The sequence below is a fragment of the Marmota monax genome, unplaced genomic scaffold (assembly GCF_021218885.2).
Source record: "Marmota monax isolate L192 unplaced genomic scaffold, Marmota_monax_Labrador192_F-V1.1 WCK01_AAM20220418_F8-fsc00752, whole genome shotgun sequence".
In the NCBI taxonomy this organism is placed as follows: Eukaryota; Metazoa; Chordata; class Mammalia; order Rodentia; family Sciuridae; genus Marmota; species Marmota monax.
Genome location: NW_026692011.1, coordinates 126,560 through 148,411, shown reverse-complemented (window position 1 = coordinate 148,411; position 21,852 = coordinate 126,560). Strand labels below are relative to the sequence as shown.

The 21,852-nt window shown below is 36.1% G+C and overlaps 1 pseudogene; it reads left to right on the top strand.

The window, feature by feature from the left end:
• LOC124097297 (ubiquitin carboxyl-terminal hydrolase 15-like) overlaps nucleotides 1–19,867 on the top strand; it is a 29,208-nt pseudogene extending 9,341 nt beyond the window's left edge.
• The last annotated feature ends 1,985 nt before the right edge of the window (nucleotides 19,868–21,852 follow it).

The following is a 21,852-nucleotide window of genomic DNA, read 5'->3' as shown; positions in this document are numbered from 1 at the left end:
ATTAAAAATGTTCACATTATATAAAAGCAAGCTTTCTTAGCAATAACATATATATCATTTAAATGGGAATCTTATAATACTTTAAAGTTGAGAAATTATTTGCCACAAACTTTAATGTATAAAAGACAGATATAACACTCTAGAAGTAAGAAAATATTCTTTTTATAAAGACAAATAAAACACAATTAATTCTACTTATGGAATTGTAAGCTTTGAGTTTTAATTTATTTTTAAATCTACCAAATAACCACTGTTATTGCATTGAAAAAGCTCCATTTTATTGGTAGAGTGGAAAATAGTTTTTAGATCTCCATAGAATTGAACTTGTTTGATTTCTGATTTTATTAAGCCGATATGTCAAAATATCTACTGAAACTGAAGAAACTGAAGGATCCCTGCATTGCTGTAAAGATCAAAATATTAATGGGAATGGCCCAAATGGCATACATGAAGAAGGTTCACCAAGTAAGACTTTCCTGTTAAATTATTAAAATGTTTCACTTGGATTATTGCCTCAGAGAAAAAGTTTAAAAAATGGATATTAAGGAACTAAAAACAAACCATCTGTAAATCTAGGTAAAATAATTATTTCAGAAATGTTAACACTGGATTTATTTAAAGATCTCTAATATCTAAAACTAGGTGAAATGGAAACAGATGAACCAGATGATGAATCCAGCCAGGATCAAGAACTTCCCTCAGAGAATGAAAATAGTCAGAAGATTCAGTTGGAGGAGATAATGATTCTGAAAATGGATTATGTACTGAGGAAACTTGCAAAGGTCAACTCATGGGACAAAAAAAACGATTGTTTACATTCCAGTTCAACAACTTAGGCAATACCGATATCAACTACATCAAAGACGATACAAGGCATATAAGATTTGATGATAGGCAGCTTAGGCTAGATGGTAAGTATTTTTTGTGAAAAATGACTTGAGCATCAAATTTCAGTAAGTGGGGTTTTTAAAATATAAAAACCATGAAATTCAGCCCAACCATGAAAAATACCATTTATCTATTTTAAAATATTAAATAAAAGGCCTTAATATCCAGGTACACTAAAACATGCAAGTGTTTACTAAAGCAGGGTTTAACTTCATGCTTCAGCTTTGTATCTTTTTGTCTTTTGATCTCACATTGTTAAAAGCTTGGAAACAGTTATTTGTCCTAATCATCTGTGCAAGTAGAAAAAATTGCTCCTTTTTTATTTTTATATATACCCTAATGTTAAAATATACAAATTTTAGTTGTAAAACACATTGAATTTTAAAGAAAAAAAAAATGTTTTTCACCTTAGAAAGATCTTTTCTTGCTTTGGATTGGGATCCTGAATTGAAAAAAAGATATTTTGATGAAAATGCTGCCAAGGTAAGTTATCACTCAAACACTGCTTCTTTACCTTTTCTTGGCTTACTTTATTCTAATTGCTAGAGTTAATCACACTCTTTTGTACACTTTCTGCTTCCTTGAAATTAGTTTATATTTTGCCATTAAAAATTTGGTCACAAACTTTTTTTCAACTAGAGGGGTTTTGAACATGCTTTTTGTTGACATGTTTTAATTATAGAAGGTCATTTAGGAGTTATTAAAAAGTATGATAAAAATCTCAGCTGAAACAAGTTTTATGATTCTCTTGAAAGTTTAGGAGTTTTCATTATTATTCATAGTAAGATGGTATCACTAAAATGAGTTTTGTTTCATTTGTTCTCTTAACTCAAGAAATACTTCTCTTTAGGATTTTGAAAAACATGAAAGCGTGGAATATAAACCTCCTAAAAAACCCTTTGTGAAATTAAAAGACTGTATTGAACTTTTCACAACAAAAGAAAAGCTAGGTGCTGAAGATCCCTGGTAAGAGACAAAGTTAAATAATTGTTTCTAATTATTTTCTTTAAGGCTTTATTCTGAAGTATGTGCTACATCAAGTTGAAAAAATGATTACTAAATATTCTTATTGCTATAAATTTCTGTAATGTAATAGTCTATTAAAAGGGATGGGAATATCTTCAAAAGTATTATCCCATCATTAGCTTTAATCTCATTACTATATTTTCCCTAATAGTCATTTTACTATTTATAATTACCTTTTTCCTAAGAAGTTTCAACTGTGTTGGAAAAAGCTTTTTAGGGAAATTATTTTGTGATATCATTCCATTAAAGTCCAAAGTTTTGAGATTTTTCTGATACCTATGTCTCAACACACATTTGTAATATTATGATACATGGTTCATATCTTTTTTAGCATACTGAAATGTAAGTAACCTAGCCCTCATCATTTATTTGAATATTTATTTGCATATTAGTTTATAATGGTTAGACTTATTTAAAAAATGTATTGAAAATAAAGAGGAGTTGCTGTTAGACTGGTATATATTACTCTTAAAATAATTGCTCACTGAAAATATAGGGTTTCCCCCCCCCCACCCTTGGGTTTTGGCTTGTTATTTTTGTTAATGGAGCCTAGCCATTTATACCTCTGTCAAACTTTTAAATATTTCTTTTTGATTTTAGGTATTGTCCAAATTGTAAAGAACATCAGCAAGCCACAAAGAAATTGGATTTATGGTCCCTTCCTCCAGTACTTGTGGTACATCTCAAGCGATTTTCATACAGTCGTTATATGAGAGATAAATTGGATACTTTAGTTGATTTTCCTATCAAGTAAGTTAAATTGTACTTAATAAACATTGAGCATTCTAACTTTTTTCAAACTTATTTTGATGCTTTTTGTCATTGTCTCTTAGTAAAAGATTTGAATTTATTTTTGAGTAGATATAACCATTTTAAGGGTTGATATTTCACAATTTTTATTCCTAGAGATTTTTCCAAAAACAAAAGTGAATATTTTCTTTTTAAATAAATATAACTCACTGTGTCTTGCATTACCTTATGTGTTCACTGACCCCATTTATAATTATAAGATTTTTTATGGACTTAGCAATTTTGTTTTTTCTAGGATTCATTTTATCATTATTCATCAATTATTCCTAAATTTTTTAAATGACTAAAATATTATAAAAATAGAAAAATGGAACTGCTTAGAATGTTGATTTAATAATGAAATAAATTATCCCTATATGCATTTATTCTTCAGTTTTTCTTGTTGCATGGTATGACATCATACTTGTAAAATGGTATAACAAAGTCTGGAAACCATCTTCATAGTCTCTTTTTGTTTGTTTGTTTTTTAGCTTTTACTAAACACAGTTAAGAATTCAGGACAAAAAAGGGAACGTTGTATTCTCATTCACTTAGTCATGCAGCAGGAAGGACTTCATCACACAATATTTTGTAATAAAGAGCTTGGCATTATCCTGTATTGCAAAAAAGAACATGTGACAGTATTCTTTCATATTTTATGATATTTGTGCACCAAAACTTACTTGAATCAGTTAGTAAGTGGACAAATGCTGAAGGCAGGTATGTATACAAAAGGGACTGGAAAGGATATAGGTGATTTTAAAAAACTGAAAATATTATTCATTCCATTTATTGAGCAGGAAGAAAAAGGTTATTTATCAAAATTGTGAGCCATTAAAATTTTCAAGAATATAGCATTTTGACAATGTAAATGCAAGAAAACTAGATTCTAATATAGGTATATTTGGAAGTTAGAATTATTGCTTTTGCAGGGCGGGGGTGCTGGGGTTAGAACCCAGGGTCTTACACATGCTAGGGGAGTGCTCTACCAACTGAGCTACACTCCCAGTAGAATTGTTGCTTTTTAATGATGTGAGTATAAGAACAACAACCAGAAATGATGCAAATGTAAGAACAACAATAATAAACTATTTATAAGATGGTGTGTTCCAAGTTCATGCATATATGATTATGAACAGTCAATTGCATTCAAAGAGTGCTGCCCATTTCTGGTCTATAGGTTATCAAAATCAGGAAAAGGTGGAATAAAAATGATCTTCAATTGACTTGATTGATAGATACTGGGAATTGAACTTAGGTGAGCTACATCCTCAGTCCTTGTTATTTTTTATTTTGAGTCAGAATCTCACTCAGTTGCTGAGGCAGACCTCAAATTTGCAATCCCGCCTCAGCATCTGAGTAGCTGGGATTACAGACATTCTTGATGTTCTAGTGTCTAGCTTAACTTTTAAAAACTCATAAGAAAGTTGTTTTTCACTCTCCCTTTATTTTTTGCTGTATAAATCATTCCTAAAAATTATTTTAAAATAAAAACTGGACATGGTGGCACATGCCTGTAATCCCAGTGGCTCGGGAGGCTGAGGCAAGAGAATCACGAGTTCAAAGTCAACCTCAGCAATGGTGAGGCACTAGGCAACTCAGTGAGACCCTGTCTCTAAATAAAATACAAAATAGGGCTGGGGATGTGGCTCAGTGGTTGAGTGAGTGTCCCTGATGCTCAATCCCCAGTACCAAAATAAATAAATTAGTTGATTAAATAAAAACAATTCATTGGATCGAAATGATAATGAGTTACTTGAATCTTGATAATTTCTTTGGTGAAAAATATGGAGAGAGGCAACACTGGCAGAAGGGAATAGAATTCATTGCATTTCAAAGAAAAAACATGAATTTATTATATTTAGGGAAAACATAACACTAACTTCATTTCTCTTTAAAAAAACAGTGTCTTGGATATGTCGAAATTCTTAATTAGGGGATCCAACATGGCGGCGAGAGGGGAGGCAGCGCTTTCAGTACCTCCTCAACAAAGGGGTCAGAGAGACGCATGGATACGCTTAGATATGACCTGCTGAGAAACTCCTAGCAAAATTCCACTAAAGAGAGACCGGCCGGGAATTGGAAGGATTTTTGGAGGTGACAGTCTGCGCTAGACGAGTGAATCTCCGCCACGCAGCGCAGAGGTCCAGACCCGCCAGCCGCTGCCCGCGCGACTCGGCGACTGTCGGCTGCCTGCACGCCGCCCCTGCGTCGGGGCGGATAGCCTCCCCGCCACGCAGCGCAGAGGTCCAGACCCGCCAGCCGCTGCCCGCGCGACTCGGCGACTGTCGGCTGCCTGCACGCCGCCCCTGCGTCAGGGCGGATAGCCTCCGAGGCGCAGCGCAGCAGGAGTGGTGCAGGGACTCTAGGAAGAGGTCTCTCGCCAAGCCTTCATGAAATAGCAAACCGGGAGCTGAAACCAACCAGAGACAGACCAGTCCCACCCCTCCCTTCGGACACTCTGGCAAGGAGCCTGGGGCCTGCCATAGCAGAGTGGTGACATCACCAGAGTTCCGCCGACAGAATTCCTTCCCAGCGGAATCCACATTAGCAGGTGTGTGACTCCCACCCCCTCCAGATACAAGCAGCCAGGAAACCACCGGGGGCGTGTCTGTAGGGAAGCAGAGGGGACTCCAGATCCCCACCTCCCCTTAACACCAGCGGCGACACCCAAGATCTTAGCCGCCAGTTTCTGGGGGCGTGCCCACCAAAGGGGTCCTGAAAAATTTAACTGTTGGTTCCCAGATCACCCCACCACAGCACTGGGGCTTAATTGAATGACAGAGAGGGTGTTCATCGTTCGGGATATAGGACACGCGGTGGGGCTGCAAGTGTAATCAGATCCTTGGGGAACCGCCTCTGGTGAACAGGACCTGGCTGGCTGGCTGGGAGGAGGAACAGGGGGAGGGGCCGGATAAGTGAAAGGGCTCTGGACTAACAGGATTGAGAGACTCCCAGGAGCCACCGTACAGGGATTTCTGTCAGCACATAGAGGGCAGAAGCTCAGCTCAGAGGGCACAGCTCCGCCTATTGGAAGAGAAGAAAATGGGATTCAGCCATAGAGCAGGGGATGCCAGCATGGCAGAGATCTGATGTCATCGGAGAGCGGCCGAGGAGAAAACTTCATCGGTGCCAGCGGCGACGGAAACAGTTGGTCCCCGGGTAGGGAGGGTGAGTCACAGATACCCGAGTCTCTCTCGCTTTGTCGTTGAGCCAGAGGCGAGGAGAGGGGCCGCCGCCCACTCCCGCAAGGTAGGAAGACCTGCGACCAACCTGCAGATCAGGCCCAGCGGTCTGCAGGCGTGGTAAGAGGGGCAGGGCAGAGCCACCGCCCGCGCTGGCAAGGTAAGCAGACCTGCGACAGACCTGTGGATCAGGCCCAGCGGCCTGCCAGCGTGGTACACACTCCACCCCAACTGGAGTAGGGGCAGAGCAGAGCCTTAGCCCGCGCCCAGATCAGGCCCAGCGGCTCGCCTGTGTGGTGGTCAAGTGACCCCAATTGGAGTGGGGGCGGAGCGGAACTGACACCCTTGCCCACAAGGTGGGCAGACCTGCGACCAACCTGCAGATCAGGCCTAGCGGTCCCCGGGCATGGTAGGAGGGGCAGGGCAGAGCCTTCGCCCCCACCTGCAAGGTAGGCAGACCTGCGACAGAACAGCGGATCAGGCCCAGGGGTCCGCGGGCGTGGTAGACACCTCACACCAATTGGAGGAGGGGCAGAGCAGAGCCCCTGCCCGCACCTGCAAGGGAGAATTTTCAACTATACAAGAGCAACATAAATATATAGGGGGGGCGGAAAATTTCAAAAACACAACAGTTTCACCAAGAAGAAAGAAACGCAAGCAGTATGAAAAGACAAGGAAAGAAAGGATTACAAGCAATGCAGGTCAGCTCAACTTTAGAAGAGGTAACAGCTGCAGCAGATGGAATGTCAGATACAGAATTCAGGATATGTATGCTTCAGATGATCTGGAGTATCAAGGAAGAAATTAGACAGCAAAATCAGACAATGAAAGATCACTTCGACAAGGAATTACACAAACAAATCCAGGAAGCAAAGGATCAACTATACAGGGAGATAGAGGTTATAAAAAACAAACAAACAGAAATCCTAGAAATGCAGGAAGCAATAAACCAACTTAAAAACTCAATTGAGAGTACTACCAGCAGAGTAGAACACTTAGAAGATAGAACATCAGACAATGAAGACAAAGTATTTCAACTTGAAAAGAACATAGACAGCTCAGCAAGACTGTTAAGAAACCATGAGCAGAACATCCAAGAAATATGGGATAACATTAAGAGACCAAACTTAAGAGTCATTGGGATACAGGAAGGTATAGAACTCCATACCAAAGGAATGAGCAATTTATTTAATGAAATAATACGAGAAAACTTCCCAGACTTGAAGAATGAGACAGAATCCCAAATTCTAGAAGCCTACAGGACGCCGAATGTGCAAAATTATAAGAGATCCACACCTAGACACATTATAATGAAGATGCCCAACATACAGAATAAGGAGAGAATTTTAAAAGCTACAAGAGAAAGGAAGCAGATTACATTTAGGGGCAAGCCAATCAGGATAACAGCTGATCTTTCAACACAGACTCTGAAAGCTAGAAGATCCTGGAATAACATATTTCAAACACTGAAAGAAAATGGGTTCCAACCAAGAATTGTGTATCCAGCGAAATTAAGCTTCAGGATGGAAGATGAAATTAAAACCTTCCACGACAAACAAAAGTTAAAAGAATATGCAGCTAGAAAACCATCTCTTCAAAACATCCTCAGCAAAACATTACAGGAAGAGGAAATGGAAAATAACAATGAAAACCAACAGTGGGAGGTAGGACAGTAAAGGGGGGGGAATAATCAAAGAGGAAAACAAACCATGTTTAGTAACATAAATAAACAAATATGGCTGGAACAACAACCCATATCTCAATAATAACCCTAAATGTTAATGGCTTAAACTCACCAATTAAGAGACACAGGCTAGTAGAATGGATCTCAAAACAAGACCCAACAATATGCTGCCTACAGGAGACGCATTTGATAGGAAAAGACATACATAGGCTGAAGGTGAAAGGTTGGGAAAAATCATATCACTCATATGGACTTCGGAAAAAAGCAGGAGTGTCCATACTCATATCAAATAAAATAGATTTCAAGCCAAAGTTAATCAAAAGGGATAAAGAGGGACACTACATACTGCTTAAGGGAACCATACACCAACAAGACATAACAATCATAAATATATATGCCCCAAACAATGGCGCAGCTATGTTCATCAAACAAACTCTTCTCAAGTTCAAGAGTCTAATAGACCACCATACAATAATCATGGGAGACTTCAACACACCTCTCTCGCCACTGGACAGATCTTCCAAACAAAAGTTGAATAAGGAAACTATAGAACTCAATAACACAATTAATAACCTAGACTTAATTGACATATATAGAATATACCACCCAACATCAAGCAGTTACACTTTTTTCTCAGCAGCACATGGATCCTTCTCAAAAATAGATCATATATTATGTCACAGGGCAACTCTTAGACAATATAAAGGAGTAGAGATAATACCATGCATCCTATCTGACCATAATGGAATGAAACTGAAAATCAACGATAAAAGAAGGAAGGAAAAAGCATACATCACTTGGAGAATGAACAATAGGTTACTGAATGATCAATGGGTTATAGAAGACATCAAGGAGGAAATTAAAAAATTCTTAGAGATTAATGAAAACACAGACACAACATATCGGAATCTGTGGGACACATTGAAAGCAGTTCTAAGAGGAAAATTCATTGCTTGGAGTTCATTCCTTAAAAAAAGAAAAAACCAACAAATAAATGATCTCATGCTTCATCTCAAAATCCTAGAAAAAGAAGAGCAAAACAACAGCAAAAGAAGTAGAAGGCAAGAAATAATTAAAATCAGAGCTGAAATTAATGAAATCGAAACAAAAGAAACAATTGAAAAAATTGACAAAACTAAAAGTTGGTTCTTTGAAAAAATAAACAAAATCGACAGACCCTTAGCGATGCTAGCGAAGAGAAGAAGAGAGAGAACTCAAATTACTAGCATACGGGATGAAAAAGGCAATATCACAACAGACACTTCAGAAATACAGAAGATAATCAAAAATTATTTTGAATCCTTATACTCCAATAAATTAGAAGATAGTGAAGGCATCGATAAATTTCTGAAGTCATATGATCTGCCCAGATTGAGTCAGGAGGATATAGACAACCTAAACAGACCAATATCAATCAAGGAAATAGAAGAAAGCATCAAAAGACTACCAACTAAGAAAAGCCCAGGACCGGATGGGTATACAGCAGAATTTTACAAAACCTTTAAAGAGGAACTAATACCAATACTTTTCAAGCTACTTCAGGAAATAGAAAAAGAGGGAGAACTTCCAAATTCATTCTACGAGGCCAACATCACCCTGATACCTAAACCAGACAAAGACACTTCAAAGAAAGAAAACTTCAGACCAATATCTCTAATGAACCTAGATGCAAAAATCCTCAATAAAATTCTGGCGAATCGGATACAAAAACATATCAAAAAAATTGTGCACCATGATCAAGTAGGATTCATCCCTGGGATGCAAGGCTGGTTCAATATACGGAAATCAATAAATGTTATTCACCACATCAATAGACTTAAAAATAAGAACCATATGATCATCTCGATAGATGCGGAAAAAGCATTCGACAAAGTACAGCATCCCTTTATGTTCAAAACTCTAGAAAAACTAGGGATAACAGGAACATACCTCAATATTGTAAAAGCAATCTATGCTAAGCCTCAGGCTAGCATCACTCTGAATGGAGAAAAATTGAAGGCATTCCCTCTAAAATCTGGAACAAGACAGGGATGCCCTCTCTCACCACTTCTGTTCAACATAGTTCTCGAAACACTGGCCAGAGCAATTAGACGAAAGAAATTAAAGGCATAAAAATAGGAAAAGAAGAACTTAAATTATCACTATTTGCAGATGATATGATTCTATACCTAGCAGACCCAAAAGGGTCTACAAAGAAACTATTAGAGCTAATAAATGAATTCAGCAAAGTGGCAGGATATAAAATCAACACGCATAAATCAAAGGCATTCCTGTATATCAGCGACAAATCCTCTGAAATGGAAGTGAGGACAACCACTCCATTCAAAATATCTTCAAAAAAAATAAAATACTTGGGAATCAACCTAACAAAAGAGGTGAAAGACTTATACAATGAAAACTACAGAACCCTAAAGAGAGAAATAGAAGAAGATCTTAGAAGATGGAAAAATATACCCTGTTCATGGATAGGCAGAACTAACATCATCAAAATGGCGATATTACCAAAAGTTCTCTATAGGTTTAATGCAATGCCAATCAAAATCCCAACAGCATTTCTTGTAGAAATAGAGAAAGCAATCATGAAATTCATATGGAAAAATAAAAGACCTAGAATAGCAAAAACAATGCTAAGCAGGAAGTGTGAATCAGGCGGTATAGCGATACCAGACTTCAAACTATACTACAGAGCAATAGTAACAAAAACAGCATGGTACTGGTACCAAAACAGGCGGGTGGACCAATGGTACAGAATAGAGGACACAGAAACCAATCCACAAAACTACAACTATCTTATATTTGATAAAGGGGCTAAAAGCATGCAATGGAGGAAGGATAGCATCTTCAACAAATGGTGCTGGGAAAACTGGAAATCCATATGCAACAAAATGAAACTGAATCCCTTTCTCTCGCCATGCACAAAAGTGAATTCAAAATGGATCAAGGAGCTTGATATCAAATCAGAGACACGCCGTCTGATAGAAGAAAAAGTTGGCTACGATCTACATACTGTGGGGTCTGGCTCCAAATTCCTCAATAGGACACCCATAGCACAAAAGTTAATAACTAGAATCAACAAATGGGACTTACTCAAACTAAAAAGTTTTTTCTCAGCTAAAGAAACAATAAGAGAGGTAAATAGAGAGCCTACATCCTGGGAACAAATCTTTACTCCTCACACTTCAGACAGAGCCCTAATATCCAGAGTATACAAAGAACTCCAAAAATTAGACAATAAGAGAACAAACAACCCAATCAACAAATGGGCCAAGGACCTGAACAGACACTTCTCAGAGGAGGACATACAATCAATCAACAAGTACATGAAAAAATGCTCACCATCTCTAGCAGTCAGAGAAATGCAAATCAAAACCACCCTAAGATACCATCTCACTCCAGTAAGATTGGCAGCCATCATGAAGTCAAACAACAACAAGTGCTGGCGAGGATGTGGGGAAAAGGGTACACTTGTACATTGCTGGTGGGACTGCAAATTGGTGCAGCCAATTTGGAAAGCAGTATGGAGATTTCTTGGAAAGCTGGGAATGGAGCCACCATTTGACCCAGCTATTCCCCTTCTTGGTCTATTCCCTAAAGACCTAAAAAGAGCATGCTACAGGGACATTGCTACATCGATGTTCATAGCAGCTCAATTCACAATAGCAAGACTTTGGAACCAACCCAGATGCCCTTCAATAGACGAATGGATTAAAAAATTGTGGCATTTATACACAATGGAGTATTACTCTGCATTAAAAAATGACAAAATCATAGAATTTGCAGGGAAATGGATGGCACTAGAGCAGATTATGCTAAGTGAAGCTAGCCAATCCCTAAAAAGCAAATGCCAAATGTCTCCTTTGATATAAGGAGAGTAACTAAGAACAGAGTAGGGACGAAGAGCATGAAAAGAAGATTAACATTAAACAGAGATGAGAGGTGGGAGGGAAAGGGAGAGAAAAGGGAAATTGCATGGAAATGGAAGGAGACCCTCAGGGTTATACAAAAGAACATACAAGAGGGAATGAGGGGAAAGGGAAAAATAATACAAGGGGGAGAAATGAAGGTCAATAGGGGGGGTAGAGAGAGAAGAAGGGTGGGGAGGGGAGGGGAGGGAGGAGGGGGGATAGTAGAGGATAGGAAAGGCAGCAGAACACAACAGACACTAGTATGGCAATATGTAAATCAATGGATGTGTAATTGATGTGATTCTGCAATCTGTATATGGGCTAAAAATGGGAGTTCATAACTCACTTGAAGCAAAGTGTGAAAGATGATATATCAAGAACCATGTAATGTTTTGAACAACCAACAATAAAAAAAAAATAAAATAAAATAAAAAAAAAAAAAAAAAGAAATTCTTAATTAATCCAAATGCAGGTCCTTGCCACTATAATTTGATTGCTGTTTCCAACCATTATGGAGGGATGGGAGGTGGACACTGTAAGTTGACAGTTTATATTTTAACCTGATGATGATGTTCGAATAACTATTGATTTTTTTTTCCTTAAGGTATTTATTACTTCTGGTAAAATGTGAGATGGGTCTTTCATATGATAGTTATGCAATATTGATTAATGAATGAATCAGCTTTTGAACCCTTTTAAATCTGAAAAGAAAGGATTGAGTTAATCATACTCCTCATTGTCAGTTGAAGGCACTGGAAGAAGTGTTACTGGGCCATTTGGGGTTCCTCTTCTCCATTGTTTTTCCCTTCTCTTTGTAACATGTTTAATGCATGTGCTATAAACCATGCATATTTGCTCACTTTTGTAATTGGTACTGTACTACAGATCTCAGCAGATCTTGCTTGTTTTCTTTATACTTTTGTTATCTATTTTGTCCATTGCTCTTCACTACTCATGGTTTACATTCACCATATTTTATCTTTGCATTCACCATATGGTGGATATCCAACTTGCCTTTGAGACTGGTAAATATTATTGTTTCTGGTCTGTTACATGAAAATTTCTTTGAACTGTGTACTCAGATGAAACTGCCAGGTTTAAATAAGTATTTAAATACTGCCAGATTTCTTTCCATGTTGAAACTAACAAATCCACCCTCTCCTCCACTTGATAGGTTTTTCTATTGAACGATCTTTGCATTCTTGGGATGATCCTACTTGTCTTTTTGTGGTTTTTGATACACAGTAGAATTTCATTAACTAATTAAGATTGTTAAAATTTCATAAGTTCAGTGGTCCTGTATTTTTTTATATTGTTATTTGACTTTGAAATCAAAATTATAGCCGTAAAACAGATAGGATGCCATACTCTTTTTCTGTATCCTTTTCATCTAGGTTTTCCAATATACTTCAGAATGGTTTATAATACTTTTATGCTATGTTTTTGTCCCTTTTTTTCATTCTTTTCTTTTTTTTAATCAATTCTTCCAGAAGTTCGCTTTTCATCTTATTAATTTGTTAATTGTACTTATTATCTCATTTCATTTTTACCTTGATGACTGTTTTCTTCTTGTTACTTTGGTTCAGATTAACAAACTCAAAATGCACAATGGCAGAGCTTACTTAAATTTAAGAACACATATAGAGGCTGGAGATATAACTCAGTTGGTAGAGTGCTTGCCTTGCATGCACAAGGCCCTGAGTTCAATCCCCAGCATCACAAAAAAGAAAGAACACATATAGGAAAAGAAACAACATAACATGGACAAAAACTGTTTAACAGAGGTCCTAGGTAATTGGTTGTCATTTTATGTTGCTATTTTTCTAACTTCTTGGGTTGACCCCTTAACTTTTTGCTTTCCATTGTTTTTGAAACTATATCGAAAGCTATAATTAAAACTATAAACTTCCTACTAATATTGCTTTAGGTCTTGGTGATGGATTTTGAAATGTAGCATTTTTATTATCTTTTAATACTGTGATTTTTTAAATTTCCTTTTGATTTTCTACTAGCCCAGGGTCATTTAATTATTTGCTTAATTTTCAAGTACATGGGGGTTTTTTTGTAACAGTTGGGAGCTTTGTCTATATTAATCTTTAAGAGTTTGAAGCTTTGACAGTAGCCTAATACATGGTTTCTTTAAATTTTCATACATTTGAAAAAAACATATGTTACCCATTGAGATATAAATCCGTATGTTTCTTCTTTAAAATATTTTTTTAGTTGTATATAGACACAATGCCTTTACTTTATTTATTTTTATGTGGTGCTGAGGATCAAACCCAATGCCTCACATATGCTAGGCAAGGGCTCTACCACTGAGCTACAACCCCAGGCCCCCTTATATTTCTAAATAGTTTTGACAGTTGTACCCAAATCATTACACTGTATGATTATTTTTTATGTTCATTCTATTCTGAGAGAAATTTATCAAGACTCCTATTTAAAGTGTTGATTTGGTCTGTTTCTCCTAATAGTTTTATTGGTTGTTTTGCATTAATAGTTATATTCATTTTTACAATGGTTAGCTCTTCTCTCTGTGTAGTTCCTTTTACTGGGATTTGGCATTCTTTCTTGTCTTTATCTCAGATATTACAAGTGCTGCTCTAGCTTTCTTTTGATTCAATCCTCTAATTGGCTAACTTTTGTTGGAGATTTGTCTCTTACATAATTCACAAGATTGTTCAATCTTGTCTTTTTACTCAGCCTGAGAATATGTTTTGCTTCACAGTGGTCTTGAATTCAGATTAACAAACACAACACACAATATGCTTCATCCAGCAAAGAGTTTACTTAGATTTAAGAAAGGATATAGGACAGAATATAACATGTACAGAAGTTGTTTGTCAAAAGTCCTAGGTAATTGGAAGGGGAAAAATTGGGAGAGGCTGTACTCAAAGGAAGCTATTCAGTGCATGGCTGTTTTCCTCAACTCCTTGCAAAACTAGTTTTTTATCAGAGTACATGAATGAGTATTGCCACACTAGTTGTCAAATGTTTTCTTAATCCAGCAAGTTGTACAAGTCTTGTAAACAACATCATGCCTTTGATTCAGGAGACCTGAGTATTACTGATAATCTCTGACAAAGAATCAGGCAATGGTTGTCCCATATGTGGAATTTAAAAACATTCTTTTAATCTGTCTTCTTATTGCTGCCTCTGGCCAGGTTTTTTTGTTTTGTTTTGTTTTAAGTTTGACTCTCACTTCCCTCTTACAGCTTTTTTCACGGTTGATTTTTGGGAGGGGAAACAAACAGCAGTCAAAATATGAGACATTTATTTCACATGGTAGGTGCTTAGTAAATATTGTTACGAGTTTAAGCTATTGCGTAGATGATTATAGAGTTTTGAGAATTCCCTAGATCATTTTAGTCATAGAAGTGATTTTATTTTCTCATTAGATACTGCTTTTGCAAAAAATAAAGATGATGGAAAATGGTACTATTTTGATGACAGTAGTGTCTCCACTGCATCTGAAGACCAAATTGTGGTAAGTATATTATGTATTTCCCAAAAATTGTGGGATCAACTGTTTTTATGAATAAGAATTCGCAAAATGGAAGGGATGATGGTGTAGTTCATTGGTAGAGGACATGCTTAGTTAGCATGTATGGGTTCAATCCCTATCTTGTACACTGCCCCACCACAAGAAAAAAGGCAAATTAATAAAAGGGGCCCATGGAACACTATTGTATATATTCTAGCATGCCTTGTAGCTAAGAGACACTTGCTCTGATTTAAAGAAACATAAAATTGTACCCTAAATGGACACTTGTCTTCAAATTTGCCCATAACAAAAGCACAAAATGCAGTCTGAAAAGTTTTCATGTAACTTGTACAATGGAGTTTCTAATGAAAATTAGTTTTCCTCTAAAAAGTAGGTCAGCTCTTACCATTTCAGATATTGACTACTTAAAAGTCAAAATCCTTTAAATGCCTTACCATACCTATGATCTTTAAAGCCTAAGACAATTAGACATTTAAGTTCAAAATGACATAATCTTTTAAAAATTATTAACTTCTTTTAAACAATATAATTTTTAAAAGATTAACTCCTTTTGTATGCTTGTTACTCTGGTATTCTGTGACTAGTAGAAAAATAAGAATGTTACATCTGTTTACGCTGGCATTCATTTATCATCCACATTTGTTGTGTTTTACATCTGAGCAGATTTTTATTTTCAGATGTTGAGATGGAAAGTGACTAGTGTGTTTTTAGAAGAAAGTTAAAAATTGTTTAATAAGGGTTTATTTTTCTATAAATTTTGCAGCTCTATAAATTTTACCCATTGTTAGAATACTACAAAGAGTGAGAATATTGTATTTGCTCATATGATAGTATTATTCAAAAGGCTTTCTGTTGATGTGAGAAAAACTAACTTACTTTATTTCCCAGATTAAAGTATATTCCCTGAGGGCAAAGACTAACTTTTTAGTTTTTGATGCTTTAAAGTCTTCAGTTTATAAAAGCAAATTGATAAATTTCTGAGCCCAATTATTGGCATAGTTTTATTCTGTCCTTGCATGAATAGCACTGAAGTGTTTGTTTCTCTCTTTTTCTCTCCTTCCCCGTGTGTGTGTGTGTGTGTGTGTGTGTACAGTCATATATCACTTAAAATAGGAACACATCCTGAGAATGCATTGTTAGGTGATTTGTTGTACAAACAGCATAGATTATTCTTACACAAACATAGATTATATAGCCTACTACACACTTAGACTATATTATAATCTTACGTGATAACCATCATATATGCTTTCCATCATTGACCAAAATGTCATTCTATGGTGTGTGCCTAAGTTAACATTTCCAATTTATACTTAAACTCCTCATTCTTTTGTCCTCAATTTTTTTTCGGTTCTCTTTTATCTCCTAACCCAAATATCCTAAAATTGCCAACATCCCATCCTTCAAAGTCTCTTTAACATTATTGCCCTAATCTCCCTTTCAAGTAATTTATCTTATTTATATACACTACATGAATTTGATTTTGCCATGCATTTAATAATGATGGTTCTTTGTGTGTGTGTGTACATACACACAATCGTGGGTCACTTAACAGGGATACATTCTAAGAAATGCATCTCTAGGTGATTTGTTGTGCAAACATCACCAGTATTTGAATACCTTACTGATGGATGTGGTGTCTTTTATATGAGGGACTCTATTACAAGCAGCATTAAAAGACAGCTATTTCTCTTCTGGGTAGTGCACACCTGTAACACCAACTATTCAGGAGTCTGAGGCAGTAGGATCGAAAGTTCAAGGCCAGGCCTAGCAATTTAGCTAGACACTATCTCAGAATAAAAAATTTAAAATGTGCTGGGGTTGGAGCTCAGTGGTAAAGCACCCCAGTGTACAATCCCCAGTACCTTAAAAAAAATAAAAATAAAAAAATAAGACAACTATCCAAGTTAATAATTGTGTTATAAGTTCCATTAAATATTTTACTATGGTTACACCTGAGACAGATGTCTCAACTCAGATTTGGAGTTTAAACAAATAAGACTAAGGAAATCCTCATAGTGAAAGTGCTGTTTGACCTGAGTCTACTAATACAAATGAGTAAATTAAGGAAGCAAAGGGGTTCTAAGCAAAAAGAACAATACTGCAAAAGAAAGGAGACTTGAGGGCAGGATGTTCTAAGGGCACAAAATGTTCTTGTAGGAATATGGGGAAGTAATTAGGCTAGAGATAAATTTAAGTCTTAAAGAAAATCAGCATCCCAGTTGTTTAAATGTTTCTTTAAAGACTGAAAAACCAGGGGCTGGGGATGTGGCTCAAGCGGTAGCGCACTCGCCTGCCATGCTTGCAGCCCGGGTTCGATCCTCAGCACCACATACAAACAAAGATGTTGTGTCAGCCGAGAACTAAAAAATAAATATTAAAAAAATTCTCTCTCTGTCTCTCTCTCTCTCTCTCTCTCTCTCTCTCTATTCCCCACTCTTTCTTTAAAAAAAAAAAAAAAAAAGACTGAAAAACCAGCCAGGTGTGGTGTGGTACACATCTGTTATCCCAGTGGCTTGGGAGGCTGAAGCAAGAGGATCATGAGTTCAAAGCCAGCCTCTGAAATTAGCAAGGCTTGTCTCAATTAGCAACACCCTGTCTCAAAATAAAAACTGAAAAGGGCAGGGGATGTGGCTCCTTGGTTATATACCCCTGAGCTCACAATCCCTGGTACCAAAAAAAAAAGAAAAAAGACTGAAACCATTAGATGATTGTTAAGCAGTAGAGTGACATTATTAAATTTGTATCTTAACTTCTCTACAAGAACATTTAGATTTAAAGCACTGAGTAGAGAAAGTAGAAAGTCCATACAGAAGGCTGTCACAATTAACTTAATCAAATTAGTGGTAGTGCCAGTACAGACAAGGGGAGAGTGAATCTGAGAGAGATTTCCAGTATAAAATAAATAAAATTTTATAAATAATGATGTAGAGATGCAGGAGGGGAAAGTTGAAGGTGTCTCTTACTTTAACATTAACCGAGATTGGGAATTTAGGAAGAAAATTTGCTGTGTAGTTTGAAGTACCTATATGATAGTTATCTTGTAGAAATTTCTACTAGGTAGTTGTATTAATAAGATGAGTTCAGAGGGTGATAACTGGTTTAAATTATAAATTTGAGGAGTTCAGAGTTGATAGCTGGTTTAAATTATAAATTTGAGTTGTCAGCCTTAGGTAGAAATTGAAGCCAAAAGCTTGAATTAGTTATCTAGTGAGAGGATACAAATTGAGAAAGAGAGTTGAGCTGAGTGCAAAACATAAAGGTTAGGATTTAATGAAGCCACAGAATAGTCTGAGAAGAAACCTGAAGAGATAGTAGAAGATCTAAAGAGAACTGGTGTCACAGAAGCCAAAAATTGATGAAGGGAAAAGTAGTAGGTAGGACATTAAATACTATAGAGAAATTCGCCATTTACGTTGTTGTTCAGAGGTTATTGACCCAGTTGAAAGTCAATTTATTAAAATGGTTTGGGCAAAAGTTAGATTACATTGAATTGAGTTTGTGTGAGAGTGAGTTACGGGTATAGACTACCCTATCAGCCTAGTTGTAAGGAAGAAAGAAGTATGTGGCATCTAGAAGGGAGGTAGAATGGTAGGGGATTTATGATGAAAAAAAAACTTAAGTATTCTTTAATGCCAAAGAGAAAAAGTCTAGAAGATAAAGACTCATTAAAATATACAATGAGTGGGGCGTGGTGGCACACACCTGTAATCCCAGTAGCTTGGGAGGTTGAGGCAGGAGAATCACCAGTTCAAAGCCAGCCTCAGCAATTTAACAAGACCCTGTCTCAAAAAAAAAATAAATAAAGTGGGCTAGGAATGTGACTCAGTGGTTAAGTACCTCAGGGTTAAATCCCGGTACCAAATAAAACAAAAAGATACATAGTGATTGGGTGGAGGGGATGCTCAGCAATAGAGTGCTTACCTAGTACTCATGAGGAGGCCCTGGGTTGAATCCCCAGCAGCACCACAAGCATACCCCCACCATACACACACACAGAAAGACACAGTGGTAATTGGTGGAAAATGTCCTTAATACAGTAGAAGAAGTTGGACTATAGAGCAAACATGGGATGAAACAACTATTAGATAAAAAGCTCACCTTTTCCTTAGAGAAAAAAGGAAGGAAGACATAGAATTCTATTTCATGTTAGAGTAACTAGGTTAATCTAATCTATAGTTGTGTTTATTTCTTAATCCAAATAACAGAAAAAAATGTTAATCTAAGCATTTTTCCTTTACATGTAGAAATCATCTTATATTTACTTAATTTTAGTAACTTCCATTTGAACCATGTGTGGTTTTTTTCTATTTGATTTGGGCCTCGTTAACAAAATTGATACCAGGTAAAATACTCATACTATAGTTAATGTGTTCTTTAAGAATTGTGACCATTTTAACACCCTTTATTTGTTTTGACAGTCCAAGGCAGCATATGTACTCTTCTACCAGAGACAAGACACTTTCAGTGGAACTGGCTTTTTTCCTCTTGACCGAGAAACTAAAGGTGCTTCAGCTGCCACAGGCATCCCATTAGAAAGTGATGAAGATAGCAATGATAATGACAATGATATAGAAAATGAAAACTGTATGCACACTAATTAATGAAAGTCCTAGAAGCCATAAAAGAGAGACTTCCTGCTGGTGGTATCTATGGAAACGAAGTTACCCACCACATTAAAACAAGTCTGAGATGGGGAGTTTCAGATAACCGAATGTAAGTCCTTTATCAGATTTTAACTTGTGCAGTACTTGAAGTGAAACACAATGAAAACTTTAACAGAAATTGTCTCATAATACATTTACAGTCTTGTATTTACAAGCTAAATATATATAGGAAATCACAAATAAATCCCTTTTAAGTTTGCTGCTGTTTTGATGAATTATGTTTTCTTTAATTTTTTGGATGTGAGTTGATGACAAATGTTAAATTTGTGGATGTTGGTCATTTATTTTGCTCTGATTATACTGCAAGGAAACTATGAACTTAGTTTTTGGATAATCTAGTTCATGTGCATTAGGCTGCCATATATACTACTATAATGTTTTAGCTGCAGTATCAATATGGCGTAAATACTGCAGTAGTGCTGGAAAACCAAATTTTCAAATCTATCCCTGGTAATCAATATAGGCCTATTAAAAAACCAAATCATGATACAAGAAACAATCTTGATAAGTCATTTCCTTTTTTAGTATCATTAAATATCCAGTCTATTATGTTCATCTTACTGCCACTATGGAAACAGGTTCTAGATTTCACACTACATTCTAAAATCATTTTTCAGTTACATGTAAGTATTTTTTACTGATATTGGAATCTTAGATATGCAAAGTTTTCTTTACATGCTGTAAGATGCTGTCTTTAATCTGGTGTTGTTCCAAAACTAAATTTTTGCTGCCTGTTTTTCTCTACCCCATTTTTTGGTAATTTGGCAAGTTTTAGCTCTCCCAATTATTGTAATATAAGGACATACTTAGTAGTATTCTGTATCCATAGTAATAACTGCATCAAGCTTAGATGAGAGTTTTTTTTTCATATGCTAGCCTTTAAATCATTAATTGACAATTGGCTATAAAGGTAGGTCTGTTAACTTTCTTTGTGTGTTCCTGATGGAATTCACCATAGCCTTACAGCTTTTCTCAGAAGGTAACTTGTTATAAGAGCAATGGCATTTGCATGTTCCAGAGTCAGAACCTATACAGTATATAAAGCATACAAACCTTGAATTTGATTTTAGTTCACCACATTCAAGGATCCAGGATGCCAAATATATGTGTGAACATTTGAAGCATTTTCATTTGCTGCTTTTTTCCCTTTGATCCAGTTGAAAGAATGTATTGTCGATTGGCATACAAAACTGCCTTTTAATAGAAAATCTAAATGCTGGGGCACATTTCACATATCGACTACCTGAGAAATTGCTTTGTGTCCCACTGTTAATAAAGCAAAAAGTATAATGTTCTTCACTTGAACTAATCAAATACAATAGATTATAAATTGTGTATTGTAAATAAAAGTTCACTCTGTGAGTGCACATTTTGGTAAATTATTTATTTATGTTAGCATTTTAAAGTAAAGGAAAAAAATTGCATTTGACCAGGATAAATGAGGTATGTTAATCATGGCTTTGCTTTATACCTTGATATTAAAGCTGGTTTTTCATCCTGGTATTTTAAAAGCTGCTTTGGGTTTTTTTTTTCTTTTTTCTTTCTTTCTTTTTTTTTTTTTTAATGCAAACTAACCTCCTGCATGACAGAGGTTAAAATTTTGTCTGCGCTTGGGTTCACTTGAGTTTACATTTGAAATGTGCATGTTTATTTATACAGATTTCAATAAAGCTATTCAAGGCCTTATTTAGTCTTTTATTTCTTACTCTAAATATTTTGATAAAATTTTTGTATGAGTAGATGACTGTATGCTAGACTTTTTAATTATATAGTTAATATTAGACAGGAAAGCATGTCAGAACAAAGTGAATCCTACTATTAAAACATGTTTTAAAGTAGCTTTTTTTAACTAAAAAATTCATTCATTAAAAAAAAAAATGTTTGTGTACTTGCCAATCACTGTCCTGGAGTCTGGAGATAGAGAGTAAACAAATAATCTCTGCCCTCACAGAGCTTACATTCTTTCTGCCCTCCACTAAATAATAGATTGTATTATTTTTTTTTTAAGTTTAGAAAAGGTCCAAGTGAACTTTTTCAAGACCCAGATTTAGTCTTTACCCTAATTCTCCATAGAGACCACTTCCTTTTTTTATGCCTGTCATTAATAATAATTAATAACACCATTGAATATGTCAAACTCAAATGTCATTTTTAGCTGCAAAAAATAACTTTAAAATTGTGCAAAAGGATAATAATATAA